This window comes from Rhinopithecus roxellana, chromosome 6, assembly GCF_007565055.1.
Source record: "Rhinopithecus roxellana isolate Shanxi Qingling chromosome 6, ASM756505v1, whole genome shotgun sequence".
In the NCBI taxonomy this organism is placed as follows: Eukaryota; Metazoa; Chordata; class Mammalia; order Primates; family Cercopithecidae; genus Rhinopithecus; species Rhinopithecus roxellana.
The window spans coordinates 36917432-36935314 of NC_044554.1; the positions used below are offsets into that span (position 1 = coordinate 36917432).

A 17883-nucleotide genomic window follows, 5' to 3' on the forward strand; every position below is an offset into this window, starting at 1 on the left:
TCTTGCTTTAAATTGAGGAAGTTTAATACAGGTAAAATTAAAAAGCAGTAAGTGGAAACACATAGTTAATTTTTTTCAATTTAAACATAGAAACTAGAATTTCAAAGATAGAATAATATGACATGTTTTAGGGAAGATTATTCTGACATTTGTATGCATAGCAGACTAGAGTGAGAAAAGAATACACATTTGAACTAAAGTCCTATGAAGGAAAGGAAAGCAGTAACTATATAGCTGCTTATTGATCATCACAATTTTTTAACGAAGAAAAGATTGCAAATTAGAAATATAGAGAAAGGGTTAATAAAACCACTCAAGGTACGTAAGTTTTAGAGTTTTCAATAAAGTGAATTTTTAGGTTTGGTCTTTGAACCAAACATCCCTAAGTCTAGATATAGAAAACCAACCATTCCTAAGTCTAGATATAAGGAAAATAAAGATCAATTCATAGTACTTGATTTTAGTCATAATATTATTTTAACTCAAGTGTCTCATACATTATAATTTTTGAAAGCATATTCTATCAAGATTTCTCGAGACAACATTAGTCAAACAGAATGTGGCTAAAACTGATTTGTGCAACCAACTGTTAGTAAGTATTAAGTATTACTAAGTATTAGTAGTAAGTGTTACAGACAAATTTGTTTTTAATCCATGTACCCTATGCTGCTATAAAAGTGTTTAATATTTTCTAACAGCTATAGTTCCTATTCAAAATGTCTCATGAGAAACTACTTAGAAGAAGGATTTCTGAATAGGTTATAATTGGAATGATAAGCTCATATTTACTTTTTTTCCACATACTAGTATTAGCTAGTGACTTTATAAAACTATGTCAGGAGTTGTACGTAAATGGTTAGTGATTTTAAAATCATGACTTTAACAAATTGATGACAAGGCCTATTTCTTGTTTATAATGCTCATTAGCACTACCGAGGTTTAATGCAGTATTTTCACAATAATAGAAAAAGAAATAATTGATCAAATATATTCAATTATCATGGTAATTTTTGGAAATGACAACTTGTTTTTCCTGAGTTTTGCTAATGTTTGCCATTTCAGCATGTGTTCAAAATACACCAGCTACTTCATTTTCAAGGAATCTCTGAAAGCCCATTATTACTCTTGATTTTCCACAGCACATCTATTGAAATTACAAAACAAGGAGTTATTTTACTTTCTAAATGGAGAATTCTTAAATTATCTTAATTCAAGATTCTGTAACAAACAATTTCTATGAAGCCACAACGATGAAACCCTCTGCTTTTGGAAATGGTGAATCACTTAAGACCAGTCTTCCCACTGAGAACAATCAGAAAACTAGTTAGATAAGTAAATAAATAAATACGTGTGTGATAATTGTGTGTGTGTTTGTGTGTGTGTGATAGTATCAGACAGTAACCAAAGCAGTAAGTATACACAGAGCCTAGTTGTCAGAGAAGAAGAGCTGAGAGGTGAACTTAATATTTGGTGCAACTGTCCCCCTTCAGGCATTTGCCAATTGGAAGGAGATGACTGAGATACCGACAAAACAAGTAAATCTTACATCAGATTCATGGGCTTACATAAACAAACATTATAATCCAGATCATGTCAAGGAGAAAAAAAAAAAAAAAACCCAAGGGTTTCAGTAAGGATCATGAAGGGACACACACATTCACAGAAGCTAAAGCCCATCTCCAAGTCCAATATCTGAGTGGATTAAGGTGCTCAACTCTTACTGACATATCTGCTAGAAGCAAACATAAACATACTTGGGAGAAAAATATCATAATCTAGAGGACCAGGTAATCACTACCTTTTATTAAATCTACCATGTTTGCCCCTGCATTAATTACCATGCAAAACACAAGATTTGATCAAAATCAAGTTAAAAACATATGCAAGAAACAGACCATAAGAGGCCTGGATATTGAAATTACCTTACATGATTTTTCAAATAACTATGAATAAACATCAAGGAATTCAATGACAAAATACATGATTTTGCTACAGAAATGGAAACTACAAAAATATATTGAAGAGAATAATAATATATATAAATTATTAATTTTATATTAGAACATAGTGGGTAGTTTAAGAACAGAAACATAATATTGAAGAGAACGTCTCTGAATAAAAGATTGGTGAAAATTTTACAGCCTGAAGTGTAGAAAGAGAAAGAGTTGTAGACAGCACACACAGACAAGATTCTAAGAAACACACGTGGTCCAACACATATAGTCCTAGAAGAAGAATAAAAACTCAGGGCAGCAGCAATATTTGGAGATATAATGGTTATGAAGTTTCCCAAACTGACAAAAGTGGGCAAGCTGCAAATTCAAGGAGCACTACCAGCACTAAACAAGAAAGCAGCAACAAAAACAACCAGTTAACCAAAAAACCTCAAGCACATCATAGTAAAACTGACAAAGAAAAGGAAAATAAAACAAAACAAAAATTAAAAGCAAGAAGAAGAAAATACATGATATTTAGAACATAGCAAAATTATTCTAACTATCAACTTCTCAACCAAATAAGTGGTATTAAAAAGAAAGTGAAAAATTCATTCATAGATAAAAAGACTAATCTTAATATGATAATAACGGAAATTATTAGAATCCCTAAATTTCAAATAAAATAATCTTGAAATCCTGGAAAAATATTTTACTTTGTTTTATCCAAAGACTTTATACTTTTGAAGCATTACCTAAGATGCGTAATATCAGAAAAAAATAGATAAGCAGATTTCTTTCCATTCGATCAGTTTAAGAAATCGTACACTCTGAAGAGCCAAAATACATTCAAAAGAAAAGACAATTTAGAAAGAAAATTCAGGCATCTATTCTATCTTAGATTTAAAGTGAACTGTGAATGACAAAGCTAGACATTCTTTCTGTACCGTTACTGAGAAATAAAAAAACTGAGCTAATGCATACTCAAAAATATAGATGCCAATTTATGTTAACACTGTCTGATGAGTTTAAAAGTTGATTTACTGTGTGTTTATCTTAAATGTAAAAAAAAAAAAGAAACCATAATAATTTTATTTGTAATGTTACCTTAACTAAAACACTTCACAGTTTACACATGCATGATCATTATTTCATCAAAACTTGTAATTACAAAATAAACTTTGAACATGTACAATCTGCATCTTCCAAAAATAAATTTTAAGCCTATTTTTATTCTAATGAAGAATCATTGACAATAATCACAAGATGGCCTGATGGAATTTATGATATGTATTCTGTATATTTTCTTTCTTCAGTCATGACATGTGCTCACTTTCCTTCTCAGTTTCTCTCTCTCTTTAAAAAGGATTGAATTAAAAAAAAAAAAAAGAGGAAATACTTTAAAATTACTCTAGACCAGTTAATATCATACTTAATCCATAGAATTACACAGAAATGATACAACTGTGCAGTTTCTACATGACAGATCTAGATTTTTTTCTTTTTTCTTCAAAAATGATATAAATAGTGTTTTCTAATTAGCCTAAAAGTTTAAGTTTTCTCAATTGAAAAGCCGGTTATCTTATTTTTCCTTTTCTAGTCTTCAGAAATTAGAATATTTCACTTAATTTTTCTCATTGTATGCATGTATATGGCTGAGGGTCATGGTACTTGGAGTCCCAAGGCTCATAAGGATGTTTTAGGCATGTATAAACAGAAGCACAACACATTGTTGATTGCCAGTGGTACACTCCTGTGTGTGCTCTTGAGTCAGAATAATCTGAATAATCTGTTTCAAATTTTTGCCCTATCATTTATAAACTGTGTTTTCTTCATTTACATCTAAAGCCTCAGTTTTCTCCTTTATAAAATAATACCTATGTCTTGTTGTTTTGTAATGATTAAATGTAATAATTCATAAAATAATCTACTTAATATAGTTCCTGAAATATAATGCACACTAAATTTATATAAGTTGATTTTGTTATTGCATTTTTCTTATTATCAAATATAGTGAAAATCATAGACCCAGTGCTTTCAACGTTTTAAATGGTTGAATTACAAGTCATTTATCTAATTGGAAAACAAATAAGACTCAGTTGAAAAAAAAAAAAAAGAAGAAGAATGGGTTGAGTTCAACCAATTTATTAACATTTGATCTTTTGTAAATTACTTAATTTCTCCAATAATTGTAAACTAGAAATAATAATAATAACTTGGCTCATAGCATGAATGAGATATATAGTGGTGGAGCTTAGGATACTAAAGGACACCTAACAGAGACTCCATTACTGGTAATTTTCTCTCTCTTTTAAAAGTTTATTCAATTCAATACCTGACAAAGAGAATTTCTTCTTTTTTTCACTTATGGACCTTTATGTGATAAAAAATTGTGAGACAAAACTTGGTCTCATGTACGTCAACCGCCAAATGTCATTTTGGAAAACAAATAATTGGGAAGGATAGACAGGCAGCATATGAGTATTTTATAAATTCTAATATAAATACGATTTCCCCCAAAAACAAAATATGAAGACTTTATAGAAACAATAACTACATTACACACATGTTTTTGAAATTTTCCTTAAATTCACAATGAGACTGAAACTCAGGTATGAGTCTAAGTTTCTCAAACCCTATTTTGTTCACAAAATTTTTATGCTTAATGCATTGGACAAATCAAATATGCATCAGTGATTCTGATTCATAACATTCACGTTCACGGCCTTAATTGGTTGGATTTTACTCAAAAGTTTAATTTGCTTGATAAAGATTTTAGCTTAGGGAAGTTTTTTACAATTCACATTGCTCCATCAAATAATTTCTCTTTAGGTTGTTGGATGGGTTTGGAGAGACAAGGAAAAAAATGTCACCGATCATGTATTCCCCCCATGGCAACAGGGAATTTATTTGGGAAATTAGAGAACAAAACAATGATTATCTTAAACAAATGAAGATTTAATACAGTGTTTAAAGATGTGTTGGTTCACATTCTGATTGGAAAATGAAATTTGCAGTTAGCAAAACTATATTTCCATTTAGACACTATAAAATAAGACATATCCAAGTGTACCCAAGGAATCTTTCTTTTGATTATTTCTTTTGCAAAACCATTAAGCTCATACAACCTTTTCAAATAATGTAACCTATAATTTATGATGTCTATGCTTTAATTATTAAATAAATGGGCAGATTAAAAAATTAATTACTCCAGCTAAACTTTATTCAACAAGTATGTTTCCTTTATACCATATTACTTTTAGTCTAATTTATATATATATGTTATTTTTATACACATATATAATACAATTATAGACACTTGACTTCTATATTTTTCAAAAAAATTGATAGAGTTTGTACTACAAATTTTTGTAATTGAAGACTGTAGTTTCAAAATGTGTACCTAAAATAAAAATGATGTTTAGACAAAATAATACTTTGAAAAATTTCTTAAACAATTCTTCAAGTATGTAGATTATACGTGTCACTTGCCAATAACATTACATTATGCTCAGGTGGACTTGGCGTAGATGTAGACCTGGATCATGCTCACTAAAGTTACATGGTCATTGAGTCACTGAGTCGTTGAGTTTAATGGCAGCGAGAGTCTCTCATTCTGTTGCACCCTTGCTCGCACTTGCTCTTTATCTCTGCTGATACCATATAACTAAATGTGTGATTGTTATATTTCCACAGTAATAGATACAGTACCATGTGTTTGTATGTGTATGCTGTTCTAGTCAATACTGAAAGGTTGCAAATCAGAGTTTAAACCAAATTTCAGAAAGCAAGGTATAATCTAAATGCAGATTTAAGCATATATAAACATGTAGGTACACACACACACACACATATATATATGTATGTGTATAAGTGTGTATGAATATATACACATAAAGCTTTCTTCTGTTCCCAAAAGTCCTAGCCCTGATTTTGACACTTTTAATGTGCTGCATGCGGAAAGCTGAAAGTATATGAATAGTGATAAAATTTGTGTCCTTAACTTTATAAAACATTAAGTGGTTTATAATTAGGTTTTTAACTTTTGGAAAAATTTAACCTTTTTTAAAGGGCTGAATTAGTGCACTATAAGATTGAAGAAAAAAACATAAAACATATTAATTCTTGAAATCTAATATATGACTTGACCAAACGATGATAATATCCATTCTAAGAACTAAGCTAGTTTGGCCTTTGTGAAACCCCTAGGTTCATATTATTCATGCAGCACCCTGTATAACTTGTAAGGATTACTAGTCATGAAATCTATTGTCTATTCCCATTGAATATGATATTCTAGCATAAATTAGATTTTTCAGATTTCGTACTAGGTAGGGTTGGGTAGATGTTTAACAATGGTAAAATATTCAAATATTCAGGTCTTTATAAAGCCCATGATTAACTATTACTGGTAAACGTACTATTTTACTAATTTTTTTAAAGCAAAAATATCCTATACTTGCCTATACTCTGGCATTAGAAGTTTTAAGAATGTTTGAAATGTAGAGCTTTCTTACATAAATACTTTTTTTCCAACCAAAAATATTTACTTAACATGTAGAATGTATATCTTCACATTTGCTACCAACTTGCTTATCTAAATTATTTTACTCAACTGAGTCTTGGGAGCTTGCAATTTCTTGCTAAATGTGCGACTTTCTAAAATATTTTGTTTTATTGCCAAGGGTCTGCTCTGTAAACTTCAGGTGATGTTTCCCCCCAAACTCTAAGTAAAATGTATCCTTGGCTGTATGCTTGGTTCATTGGATCTTTTAAAATTAATCACTCACACTATGTAAATTTGAACAAAAAGGAAAGCAGATGATACTATTTCTTTTTGCTATGTTACACCCCTGTAGACTTTCCTCAGCATGCCTTTTTCTTATATTTCCAAGGTATCTGTTCGGCTGCTAAGTCACTTCTGGTCTTTCTGAAGTCTTGCTCTGTCTCTCTCTGTCTCTCTCTCTCTCTCTCTCTCTCTCTCTCTCTCTCTCTCTCTGTCCCTCTTATTTCTAGTTATTTCTTGAGTAAACCTTTCCTCTTATCCAATACTTAAATTTACAACGATAGTCATGTTACCTAAAGTGATGAATTACTTGCAGATTGTTAGGAAATGTCTAACCCCAATTTTCTAATTATAATTGATGCTACACTCTTGTTTCGTGTTGTAGCTTATATATACTAAAATTAGCTAATCTAGAGGGAATCTGAGAGTCCTACTTAGTGAGAAATAACTGAGTTCTATTACGAGAAGAATAATTGAGTATGTACATGTAGAGTAAATCGGTTATGTACATGGTATTGGGGAAAGAGAACTGTAACACATTTGTTCCTGCTAATAGATGTGATTCAACCCTTGTTGAAAATTCTCCTTACTCAGAATTCTGGCATTCCATTTATATAAACGGCTGTTCCACCTCAAATTTCTGGTGAGATACATTCATCTTACAATATACAGTAAAATGTAAGGGAAAATGCTGTATTACTAGCTTTCAAAATGTGCAGTATATAAAACAGATGCCTGAAGCACACCAATATATCCATTGTGAATACCAGGCTGTCACCACACCTCTGGCACATCTCCTGCAAGCCCTGCTTCATCTGTCATTATTAATACACTTCATTTTAAAAAGACATAAGACAGAGCAGACCATGCTCCTGAATACATTTGCCCGCTTAAAGGCCTCAAATGTGCTCCCATTATTATTTTAAGTAATTAACTCACGGTATTGGGCAGGTTCTGGCCCAAAGATAAATTTTAATGTTTTCTTTAATGTTTTAGTATCTCTGGTATGCAGATGATAGAAAAACAAAGTCCACATTCTAGATAAATCTTGAACAACTCCCTGAAATAAACTGACTCCTGTTGAAGAGAGCTGTCATTTCCCTCTCATCTCTTGGGCAGCAAGATTTGGGAGGTCTCCTTTCAAATTAATTCTAGAGGGCTATGTTCGTTGCTCATATGGGCTACATTTACTGACTTAGGAGCATGTGATCCACCAGTATCTGCTTCCCTTAAGTGCTGACAGATCTGTAATTCCAAGTGGGTTTTAAAATTCAGAATATTCTATTTTGCTTAACAAGATTATTGCCATGAAAGGAACTGGTCACCCAAATATTCAAAGAGAGTACAAGGAAGATGCAGCCTATGAAACTGCAATTTTGTTTATGTGGGATTACTTAATCTCAACCTGGGACCTTAAAAATAACTTACACTAGTTCACTGGAGTAGTTCTGAATTGTGAATTACAATTACATAAGTTTTCATAGAGACACTTTTTGCAAAATGCTTATTATTTGAAAAATTATACTTATTTTATGTATTGACTGTATAAATGATTGCACTTCCTATGCACTTATGAGAACAACATGGTCCTGATACTAGAACTTCATAACAATATTACAAGAAAATATCATAGGCCAATATGCCTCATAAATATGTCTAAAAATTCTTAACTAAATATTACAAATGAATCAAACAATATATAAAATTGATAACACATCATAACCAAGTGGGGCTATCCCCCAAATTCATTTAAAGTCTACGTAGTAAACCTCATTAACAGAATTAAAGAGAATACCATTTTTAATCTCACCAAAGAAGCAGTATCTCATTATAATATAAAATTTATCTCAGTAAATTTAAAATAAAAAAGAACTTCCTCCTTCTAATTAAGGGCAAATATGAGAAAAAAATTTAACATTGTAATTAATTATGAAATATTAAATATTTATCATTGGCTACAAATAATGCAATGATATTTGTTACACTTGCAATTAGGCAAAAATTAGAAATAAAGAGAAGTAAACTTTCATTGATTACAGATGTTATGAGTTATACATAGAAAATCTTTAAAAATATGTAAACTATTACAAATAATAAATGAAGTTAAGAAGCCACAGGATACAAGATTAACATAAGGTAGAGTTATTTTATGATATCTAATAACTATAAACAAAAAATTATTTTAAAATGTGCTTTAATAGTAGCATGAATAAACATCTAATGATGAGGAATGAATAATGAAAACTGAATAAGACTCTGTGACATACTGACTCTGTGAACAATGTGAAAATAAATTAAATACATAAATAAAAACAAAGATAAGCCATATTCATGGGTTGGAAGATTCTGTATTATTTTGATTCTCTCCAAATTGATTCATAGATTTAGCCATATTCCTGATTAAAATTCCAAGAGGTTTCTTTCAAGAAATAGGTGATTCTAAAATTACATGTAGGTGAAAGTATCTAAAATAGCCACATCCTGAAAAGGAATAGTGAATTATTTTATATATATCTTATAAATAATGCAATGATAAAATATACCACCTGAATTAAAGGTTTACTATAAAGCTACAATACAGACAATGTGATCTTGGCACACAGGTAAGCAAATACATCAGTGTAGCAAAATAAAGAGTTTTGAAATAAATCTATCATCTATCTATGTATCTATCTATGTATCCATATGTGTATCTATCTATTACAAATAACACTACTAATGCAAATAATAAACTATTACAAATAATAAATAAAGTTAAGAAGACACAGGATACAAGATCGGCATAAGGTACGCTTATTTTGTGATATCTACTAGGAATAAACAAAAACATTTTAAATTGCTTTAATAGTAGCATCGAAAAACATACATATGGGGTCAAAGGTTTTTCATGAAAGATACCAAAAAAAAAAAATAATAACTCAATGGAGAAATGACAGTTTTAAAAAAAATGCTGCTGAACAACTGGATGTTTATGTAGGGAAAATGATTATTGCAGTCTATACCCCCAAACTTGAGATGAATTGTTGATCTATACATAAATCCCAAACCATAAAATTATCAGAAACACAAAAGAATATCTTCATAGCTTTAGGCTAAGAAAATATTTATTGACAGAACACAAGAAGCACAAATCATAAAAGAAAGAATTATGAAATGGAATTCATTACAATTAAATTTTTTTCAACCATAAAAAGATGTCACCAGGGAAATGAATAAACAAGTGACGGACTTGGGAAAATAATCACATACATCAGACAAAGAACTTGTGTACAGAATGCATAAAGAACTCCTCCAGAACCTTCCTGCCGCCGCGTTCGCACCTCGCTGCTCCAGCGTCTGGGGCGCATTCCAACCTTCCAGCCTGCGACCTGCAGAGAAAAAAATTACTTATTTTCTTGCCCCATACATACCTTGAGGCGAGCAAAAAAAAAAATAAATTTTAACCATGAGGGAAATCGTGCACATCCAGGCCGGTCAGTGTGGCAACCAGATCGGTGCCAAGTTCTGGGAGGTGATCAGTGATGAACATGGCATCGACCCCACCGGCACCTACCACGGAGACAGCGACCTGCAGCTGGACCGCATCTCCGTGTACTACAATGAAGCCACAGGTGGCAAATATGTTCCTCGTGCCATTCTGGTGGATCTAGAACCTGGGACCATGGACTCTGTTCGCTCAGGTCCTTTTGGCCAGATCTTTAGACCGGACAACTTTGTATTTGGTCAGTCTGGGGCAGGTAACAACTGGGCCAAAGGCCACTACACAGAGGGGGCTGAGCTGGTTGATTCTGTCCTGGATGTGGTACGGAAGGAAGCAGAGAGCTGTGACTGCCTGCAGGGCTTCCAGCTGACCCACTCACTGGGCGGAGGCACAGGCTCTGGAATGGGCACTCTCCTTATCAGCAAGATCCGAGAAGAGTACCCTGATCGCATCATGAACACCTTCAGTGTGGTTCCTTCACCTAAAGTATCTGACACCGTGGTCGAGCCCTACAATGCCACCCTCTCCGTCCATCAGTTGGTAGAGAACACTGATGAGACCTATTGCATTGACAACGAGGCCCTCTATGATATCTGCTTCCGTACTCTGAAGCTGACCACACCAACCTACGGGGATCTGAACCACCTCGTCTCAGCCACCATGAGCGGTGTCACCACCTGCCTCCGCTTCCCTGGCCAGCTCAATGCTGACCTCCGCAAGTTGGCAGTCAACATGGTCCCCTTCCCACGCCTCCATTTCTTTATGCCTGGCTTTGCCCCTCTCACCAGCCGTGGAAGCCAGCAATATCGAGCTCTTACAGTGCCAGAACTCACCCAGCAGGTCTCCGATGCCAAGAACATGATGGCTGCCTGTGACCCCCGCCACGGCCGATACCTCACCGTGGCTGCTGTCTTCCGTGGTCGGATGTCCATGAAGGAGGTCGATGAGCAGATGCTTAACGTGCAGAACAAAAACAGCAGCTACTTTGTGGAATGGATCCCCAACAACGTCAAGACAGCTGTCTGTGACATCCCACCTCGTGGCCTCAAGATGGCAGTCACCTTCATTGGCAACAGCACGGCCATCCAGGAGCTCTTCAAGCGCATCTCGGAGCAGTTCACTGCCATGTTCCGCCGGAAGGCCTTCCTCCACTGGTACACAGGCGAGGGCATGGACGAGATGGAGTTCACTGAGGCTGAGAGCAACATGAACGACCTCGTCTCTGAGTATCAGCAGTACCAGGATGCCACCGCAGAAGAGGAGGAGGATTTCGGTGAGGAGGCCGAAGAAGAGGCCTAAGGCAGAGCCCCCATCACCTCAGGCTTCTCAGTTCCCTTAGCCGTCTTACTCAACTGCCCCTTTCCTCTCCCTCAGAATTTGTGTTTGCTGCCTCTATCTTGTTTTTTGTTTTTTCTTCTGGGGGGGTCTAGAACAGTGCCTGGCACATAGTAGGCGCTCAATAAATACTTGTTTGTTGAATGTCTCCTCTCTCTTTCCACTCTGGGAAACCTAGGTTTCTGCCATTCTGGTGACCCTGTATTTCCTTCTGGTGCCCATTCCTTCCATCTGTCCAGTTAATATTTCCCTCTTAAAAATCTCCAAGACGCTGGGTCTCATCCAGATCCCATTTAGAACCAACCAGGTGCTGAAAACCCATGTAGATAACGGCCACCATCCTAAGCCCAAAGTAGAAAGTGGTAGAAGGTAGTGAGTAGAAGTCACTATATAAGGAAGGGGATGGGATTTTCCGTTCTAAAAAGTTTTGGAGAGGGAAATCCAGGCTATTAAAGTCACTAACTTCCAAGTATGTCCATTTCCCATCTCAGCTTCAAGGGAGGTGTCAGCAGTATTATCTCCACTTTCATTCTCCCTCCAAGCTCTACTCTTTGGAGGGGTCTGGCCCACTCTTGTCAAGTGGAATCCTTCCCTTTCCAACTCTACCTCCCTCATTCGAACTCCTTTCCCCTGATCAGAGAAAGGTATCAAGGGGGCGGGGGGAAGAGACCAGCCTTGGTCCCTAAGCCTCCACAAACGTCCTCTGAATCCCCCACCTTTTCTTACCCCCAAAAAAGAACAAGCATCCCTGACTGTGGAATGGTGTATGCCACATCAGTGTTTGAGTCAATCCCCAGAGGAGAGGGGAACCCTCCATCTTTTTTTGCAACATCTCATTTCTTCATTTTGCTGTTGCTTCCCCCCGCACACACTTGGTTTTGTTCTTTCCTACATTTGAGATTTCTATTTTGTGTTGAACTTGCTGCTTTTTTTCATATTGAAAAGATGACAGCGCCCCAAGAGCCAAAAATAAATGGGAATTGAAAAAAAAAAAAAAAAAAAAAAAAAAGAACTCCTCCAAATTAGCAATAAACAGTTTAACAGTCTCTAACACATACTTTATAAACATAAGATACAAGTGGGCAATAAGCACAAGAGAAGATATTCACCATTATTAGCCATAGGGGAAGTACATATTAAAATCACAATATAATATCACCACAAACCCAGTAAAATGACAAACAAAAATGACTGACAATACCAACATTGGTGTGAATTCCATTAACTTTCATATTATTGGTGAGAAAGTAAACCTGTGAATTACTCTGGAGAACTGCCAACAATTTTTATTTAAAATTGAATATATATCTGCCATATAACCCAGCAATTCAACTTTTGATATTTACCTAAAAGGGATGAAAATATAGACACACAAAAACTTGCACAACTCAGTTCATAGCTTTATTCATGATAGCCCTAAGTTGGAAACTTTCCAAATGCCCATCAACAAAAGAAGAGCTAAACAAATTGTGATATAGGCAGCCATATTATCTAATATACTGAGAAGTTAAAACAACAACAAAAGGAATAAATTGCTGAATACTCAACAATGGGAAAAATCTCAAAATATTATGTAAATAAATGAAACCAGATGCAAAAGAGTACAGAGTGATTTCATTTCTCTAAATACAAATACAAAATAAATAAATAAATAAATAAATAAATAAATAAATAAATAATCTATATCTTATTCATTGTGATAATGACATCAGTGTACTTTCTGGGGGCTTGGTAATTAATGCTTAATATTTTGATGAGAATGTTCATTACACATTGATCAAAATATTGAACAGTTAAGACATTTTATTGCTGGTTAATTCTATCTCCATTTAAAAAAATAACAGTGTAATATTTAGAAAAAGGATGACTTACTTTGGAAAGCTGAACTATTTAATACTGTATATAGAATCACCACAAAATGTGTTTTTTGTATTGAATGCATGTCTCTATTATTTTTAAAAAATCCAAAAATTCCCTTTCCTATTTTTGCGTATTTGTATAAAACATTTATTTTCTCAACTACCTTATTTCTCTTTGTAATAAAAACTCATTGTAAAAAGGAAACTTGAGCAACGTAAAAGTTAAAAAACAATACTACAACTTGGAGAACAAAATAAAACAAAGAAGCAAGCAAAAAACCTCACTACTAACCACTTGGTGGATACCCTTTCAGGTAGCACCGTGAGTGGTAGATAGCTTAATGGGTAAATTCAGATTAAAATGTGTTCATTAACACGAACACAAAAAATAAAATGAATTGACTTAACCAACTACTTGCAGAAATAACAATATAAAATGGAAGATAACTTTTAAATAAATAAAGGTATTATTTAATTAGTATTTAGACAAGCTTACTTTATGATAATTGGTTCCAATAGGACATTTGAAACCATACTCCAAAACTTCTTTAAATCTCTTTTTTCCCCCCTTAGAGATTAGCCTACTCTATGGATGTTTTACATCCATCTCTATAAATACTCAATGTCACTTTCCTGCATTTACTCCTTATGTGTTGAAGTTCTCCAGGGACCCTCCTTTGATCACTTTAGTACTCTCCCTTGGTGATGTCATCCACAAAAACAGAACTCATAAGCACTCATACACTGTGGTCCCAAAATATGTGTTTCAAGTGTAAATTATTACTCAAGGCTTGGAGATAGCATTTTACTGTCCACTGGCATTAAAGATTCAACATGTTCAAAATAAACCATCTCCCTCTGCACACCTGCTTCTTAGCCTACCTTTGTTCACTTAATGGAATAAATGGCATAAACAGACACTTTCCTGTACATAACAGAAACTAAAGAGTCCTCCTTATTTCCTTATTTTGATTTTTTTTCACTTCTTCACAGCAATACACCATAACCGTCCCAACCTACTTTTCAAATTTCTTGTAAACAAATTTTCATTCTCCCTTGCTACTGACACTGCATTAGTTCAAATCCTCGAGCTTTCTTTTACCCCTGGTCAATACACTGATAGTGCTTTTTCTTTTATCCATTGACTTCTTACTGGGTCTGAGTCATCTTCCACTAATGAAAATATGAGAAGGCCATTTCCTATTTAAATCTGCTTACTGTCACTTGTATTTCAGTAATTCTTACTCATTCTAAGAATCAGAAATTGCATCACTTTCTCAATGGAGCTATCGTTTATATTCCTCTTCTAACTCTAGCCTAAGGCAGGTGCCTTCCCTTTTGACCTCGTAGCATTCTTTGCATATCTTCTCAAAGCACCTATTACTCAAAATAATTTTCATTTGTCTACCTTGCTTCTTGACATTGTCCTCTTTGATGACATGAGCTTTTTGGCATCTCTTTATAGTTAGCAATTAACTCTAAACCAGTACATGGTAGATTTTGAAGAAGTATTTTCAAATGAATGTCATATATTGAAGCCATTTTTCCAAATAAGCATAAACCTATGTTAACACAGTAATGTTGAAGATTAACAGATAATTTTAGTCCTGCTTATTGAATTCATTCATCATGTCAACAAACGTTTATTCCGTGGCTCTATTTCAATGCTGTGTTTAATGAATTACACAAGGTCTATACTTTAAAACTTTTTTATTCTGAAATAGATCCATGTAGATAAACTGTTATTGAACATTTTTGGAATTATGAGATAGATAGCTCTGAAACAGAATGGGAGACTATTGGAAAATCCTTGAAATAAATTTTTTTTTTTTTTTTTTTTTTTTTTGAGGTGGAGTCTCTCTGTGGCCCAGGCTGGAGTGCAGTGGCCGGATCTCAGCTCACTGCAAGCTCCACCTCCTGGGTTTACGCCATTCTCCTGCCTCAGCCTCCCGAGTAGCTGGGACTACAGGTGCCCGCCACACTGCCCGGCTAGTTTTTTTGTATTTTTTTTGGTAGAGACGGGGTTTTACAGGGTTAGCCAGGATGGTCTCCATCTCCTGACCTCGTGATCCGCTCGTCTCGGCCTCCCAAAGTGTTGGGATTACAGGCTTGAGCCACGGCGCCCGGCTGAAATTAATCTTAAGTAATGAGTTGTGTAGAGGTAGTGTACAGATAGATTCGTAAAGTGGGGTATTTGAAATAAAAGTGATTTCAACAAAGTCATGGAAGTGTGAACCATCCTGCACTTAGAGTAATTTTATTGTAATTTAGGATGGCTAGAGTAAAGAGCAAAAAGAAAGTTTCTAGAAGAAATGAGTTTGGCAAAAGACAACCAGATTTTGCAGGCTTATGTAAGCTATGCTAACGAGAGCAGAGAGGAGATAAAGTCAAGATGGGAAAGAGAAACAAAGCCATGAAAAGTAAGATAAGGAAAGGAAAAGTAGCTAATTCAAATGTGCAGAAGCCACAATTATAACTGAAGCACTAGCCAGGTTAAAAAGGAAAGAGAATGGTAGAGTTGTGGTTGAAATTGTGGAGTATGTCAGACAAAGTTGCCAGAGAAGGATGGAAACATAGGGTCAAAAGAGTCTGCTTCAGACATTAGGCAGACTCATTATTCTGGCTATCTCTTCTATTTTAAGCATTTGCTATGCTGTTATCTGGATGACATGAATTGTGTTGTGTCGCTGAACATAGGACAATTTGCTTTTTTTTTCGAAAACAGAAGTCTGCCATGGAGAATTTCATAGAAAACCTACTCTAAAAAACAATTGATATAATATAATTATTGGCAATTAGTGTGTGGATGGATTTAATTCCCATGTTTCTTTTAAAAATAAGTTCCTATACCGTCAAGTTTTTATTTCGAAAAAAAATCAAATTGATGGAAAAATTTAAAAAATAGTACAACACTCATGAACATGCCTTTCAACTACAATCATCAATAGTTAACAATTTATAAAGTCACTTTCTAAACTTCAGTGTTCTCTTACTCTCTATTTACATGTATATTTTAGTTAGCTGAAAATTAGAAATTTTAATTTTAAAATTAGAATTAATTCTAATTAATTAGAAAATTAATGGCAGACTTTATGATATTTCACACTTAAGTACTTTGCAGGAAATTCCACGAGATGATTCCTGGTTGAACTAGTTAAATAGTGAAATCGTTATTGGAAATATTCCCCTGCAAATTATAGCTCTGGTTAAGTTCTTTCAGCTCCAGCTTTCACTTCTTAACAGAAATGTATGCTTAAAAGGACTTTTTCTGTGGCCCTTTCTAACATAGTTCCCGAATCTATCACCTCATTTTGCACTATCACAGCAACCTGCTTTTTATTTGCCAACATTATTTATTTACTACTTATATATTTCTTTTTTCTCCATATAATAACATACCTTTTAAAAAGGAGAAAAAAAAAAAAAAAAAAAAAAAAAAAAAAAAAAAAAAAAACCTTTGTTTTATTCACCATTTTTGCATTAGGACTAAATTGACTTAATGCAAGACTCAGATTTAGAAACTACATCTTCTTCTACTTTTTAATTCACAAGTTTCTTTATATTCAATATCTTCATTCTATTTTCAATTAAAAAAACGCTCAGGCCATTTTTACCTTTTTTGCCATTTTCGGAATTAAATTTTGGATTCTAAGCACAATAACTTCTAGGTCTTTTAATAACAATCGAAATTTTTGATTATTGGCATATTATGAAATTATGAGATTAATTCACTATTTGATTTTTAATGATTTTGTGTAAGTTGAATACAAGCAGGCAGTCTTACCACAGATGTCATTTGTGTTGGCTAGACATTAAATCACTGTATTTTGAATTTTTTATATAAACATTGAGATTTTGTTTGGAACGTATTCAGGTAAACAGGAGCACATGGATTCTATTTTCCAGTATAGAACTATTTGGAAAATCCTCTTAAGAACCCACGCCCAAAGACCCGATCACTTTCCATTTTGTAAGGCTATAAAGCTTAAAGTATTTCCATAATTTGCAATTGCTGCATGTAACTCAGTAGGGTTTTGAATTAATGTTGCTTCTCAGATTTGTTTTTATAAGCACCTGAATTTGGAAATCTGTCAAGTGGTGTTTTGTGCTTGCTGGCAAGAAACATCTTGATTTAATTTAGCATATGTATCATCTAAGATGAACAACTTGTTATATGACAAGGTATCCTACGTGGCAAACGTGTACCCACAATACCCTTGACAAGCCCGTGAGGAGCCTTTCCATTCATGTTGTACTGCAATCAGAGATGACCAGAATTGATCACAGAGTTGCTGAATGAGATTTGAGACAGTTTTCCTTGCATACTATTGCTTGGCTCTTTAAATTCCCCCCACAAAAGGAAGAATAAAATAAACAATTTATTCTTCAGGCCTTCTTATGTTTGGCAAGCACAAAAATTTAATTTTGTTGAAGTAAGCATGATTTTAGCATGGTTTTCAAATTATTGCTCTCCACCACTATAAACAC

The 17883-nt window shown here is 34.1% G+C and overlaps 1 pseudogene across 1 annotated transcript; it reads left to right on the forward strand.

Moving 5' to 3' along the window:
- The first annotated feature begins 10013 nt into the window (after positions 1-10013).
- LOC104670398 lies at positions 10014-12545 on the forward strand (annotated as a pseudogene). The gene has a single exon (XR_749133.2). The product of XR_749133.2 is annotated as a tubulin beta-7 chain pseudogene (transcript).
- The last annotated feature ends 5338 nt before the right edge of the window (positions 12546-17883 follow it).